The following is a 2,397-nucleotide window of genomic DNA, read 5'->3' as shown; positions in this document are numbered from 1 at the left end:
AGATTTTTCTAATTTCTTTTTCTTCCAAGTGAAATAAAGACAAAGTAGAATTATTGGAAGACTGACAGCAAAAGCACGCAATCCCAAAATGAGCCAAACAGATGGACCTGTTTGAAGAAAAAGATAACATTAGTTTACTGATGACTTTTCTTTAACTTTAGTCTCTTACTGTACATAATATTTTTAGGTTCAGGAGCTCAAAGATTTGTTAAATATTTATTTATACTTGTACTTTAAAAAAATGCACCTAAGATTAAATTAATTACTTGAATTGGTAACAAGTACTTCAATAAAGTTTGGCTAACTTTATTTATTTAGGTTTCCAACCTATAAACCTGATAAATTAAGTAGATCAATTGGTTTTAATTACTTGTTACCGATAGAAGCAATACTTTTAAGTTGGAGCTGCATTTTCCTTTTAGTGTTCTAATATACCAAAGTTGATTACTGCTGTCAGGACTATAAGGTAAGGTAATTGACTGTGTCTCCTTACCCACACTATGATGTTTAATTGTTGGAGGGACAGTTGTTGGTTCAACACACAGGGTGTTATTTTCTTGATACACCCATTTAGCTATTGTTGTCCCATTGATGGTGCAGTTAATGAATATGAAGCCTAGAAACAAACAGGATTATATGTCATGTAGGATCATAACCATCAACTAGTTTATCGAATCTTTTCTCACTCACCACAGTCAGGAATGTTGATCTCGTTGGAGGATGAACTGACTTGATTCCTAACTGAGCAGAAAAGATGCCCTGATATATTCGGTTTTAGAACGATGATGTTAGTCTGATTATTTCCAGAGAGGAGTTCAGAGTCTGTCAGTGTTTTTCCATTCAGAGTCCAGCTGTACTGAGGACTGTCCCCTTCAGAGAGACAGGACACCTTGATCTTTCCCTGGGACCAACACTGATGGACCAGCTGGACAGAAGACACAGGAGCTGAGAGAGAAAAACACATTGATTACAGGAAACATCTTTTTTTTTAAAGAAAAAGCTCCAGAACAACATGATAGCTGTATCATCCATGGTGAAAAGGTTAAAGTTGTGGACATGTATAAGTATTTTAAAAACTGGAAAAATACAGAATTTATATTGAAAGCTGTTATAAGATGTTTGGATTTAGAATCAGTACAATGATTACCACAACATTTAAAGTAGTGGAAACAAAACAAAGAGTAGAAAATGTAAAAAGGTAGAAGATAAAACGTGGATTACCTTGAACACACAGCTGCATAGTTCTAGATCCTGTTTCCCTTCCATCTTTACCAATCATTCTAAGTTCATATTCACCGCCGTCACTCATCTTCAGGTCATTGATCNTAAGATGTTTGGATTTAGAATCAGTACAATGATTACCACAACATTTAAAGTAGTGGAAACAAAACAAAGAGTAGAAAATGTAAAACAGTAGAAGATAAGCAGTGAATTACCTTGAACACAGAGCTGCATAGTTCTATATCCTGTTTCCATCCCATCTTTACCAAACATTTCAAGTTTATATTCACCGCTGTCACTCATCTTCAGGTCATTGATCATAAATGATCCATTATTTGAATAAAAGACAATTTTTCCATCAATCCAGCCTTCTCTTTGTTTGTTGGTAAACCCCTTAAATACACTGTTATTCTTTGCTAATTGAACACTGCGTAATTGTGAGGCGTCGTTCTCCAGTGGAAGCTCCACTGATCCACCCAAAGCTCCATAATACTGAGCTCCATCTTGTCGGCCATCACAGGAAACAGCTGCACTTTAAAGAATAATATTAATCACTATCTTCCATCAAAATAAATAACATACTTAATTCTTCATCATGGGCTTCTTTCGTCCACTGTCACCTATATTTGTGTATTTGTCCAACATCACAGTGACTTTAATGAAACACAGCTGTGATGGAAAAAAGCAAATAGCTTCTAGAAACAGCAGTTTAACTTAAAACAGAAAAAGATAGTTATATACAGAATTTGTATTTATTTATAGAATTGTAATTTCAGATTGGGAATCTGTTTTTGTGCCAAGAACTCACATTATTTTAAAAAAAGAAACCTGTAGTAAATTAAAGGTGCTGCTTAGCTCATTACTGCTACATGGAGAGAGAAAAAAATACACTTTTCTTTATATCTTATTAGGAAAAAAATAGATACAACATTTCATTTTAAATAAACGTGATTTCAAGAAAAATTCTGAATCTTTCTCAAAAATTCTATATACATTCAATTAATAAAATGAGCAGCATCAAGATTTCAACACCGGAGTTTTACTCCTAGAAATATTTAATGTAATGTTCAATTGATTTGTATAATGCTAAATATTTTAACTTAAACTTTACAAGAAATGGAAGAGGATGAAAAACTTAACAAGAAATTTGACAAACATATTTTTTCAAACAATTTA

General features: G+C 33.1%; 1 long non-coding RNA gene across 2 annotated transcripts in view; it reads right to left on the bottom strand.

Annotated features, from left to right (window-relative positions):
• Window positions 1-2,397, bottom strand: part of LOC107094990 — a 5,446-nt gene continuing 3,049 nt past the window's right edge. Inside the window, exons 1-3 of one of the 2 annotated variants that reach the window (XR_001481710.1) lie at window positions 691-925; window positions 494-616; window positions 1-107 (exon numbers count right to left, since the gene is read on the bottom strand). This is a non-coding gene — a long non-coding RNA (uncharacterized LOC107094990). Of the gene's footprint in view, window positions 108-493; window positions 617-690; window positions 926-2,397 lie in introns of those variants that run through there. The other variant, XR_001481711.1, reaches the window with a different exon arrangement.

Source organism: Cyprinodon variegatus, unplaced genomic scaffold (genome assembly GCF_000732505.1).
Source record: "Cyprinodon variegatus isolate N-32 unplaced genomic scaffold, C_variegatus-1.0 Scaffold519, whole genome shotgun sequence".
In the NCBI taxonomy this organism is placed as follows: Eukaryota; Metazoa; Chordata; class Actinopteri; order Cyprinodontiformes; family Cyprinodontidae; genus Cyprinodon; species Cyprinodon variegatus.
This window is presented reverse-complemented; position numbering and strand designations above follow the sequence as displayed.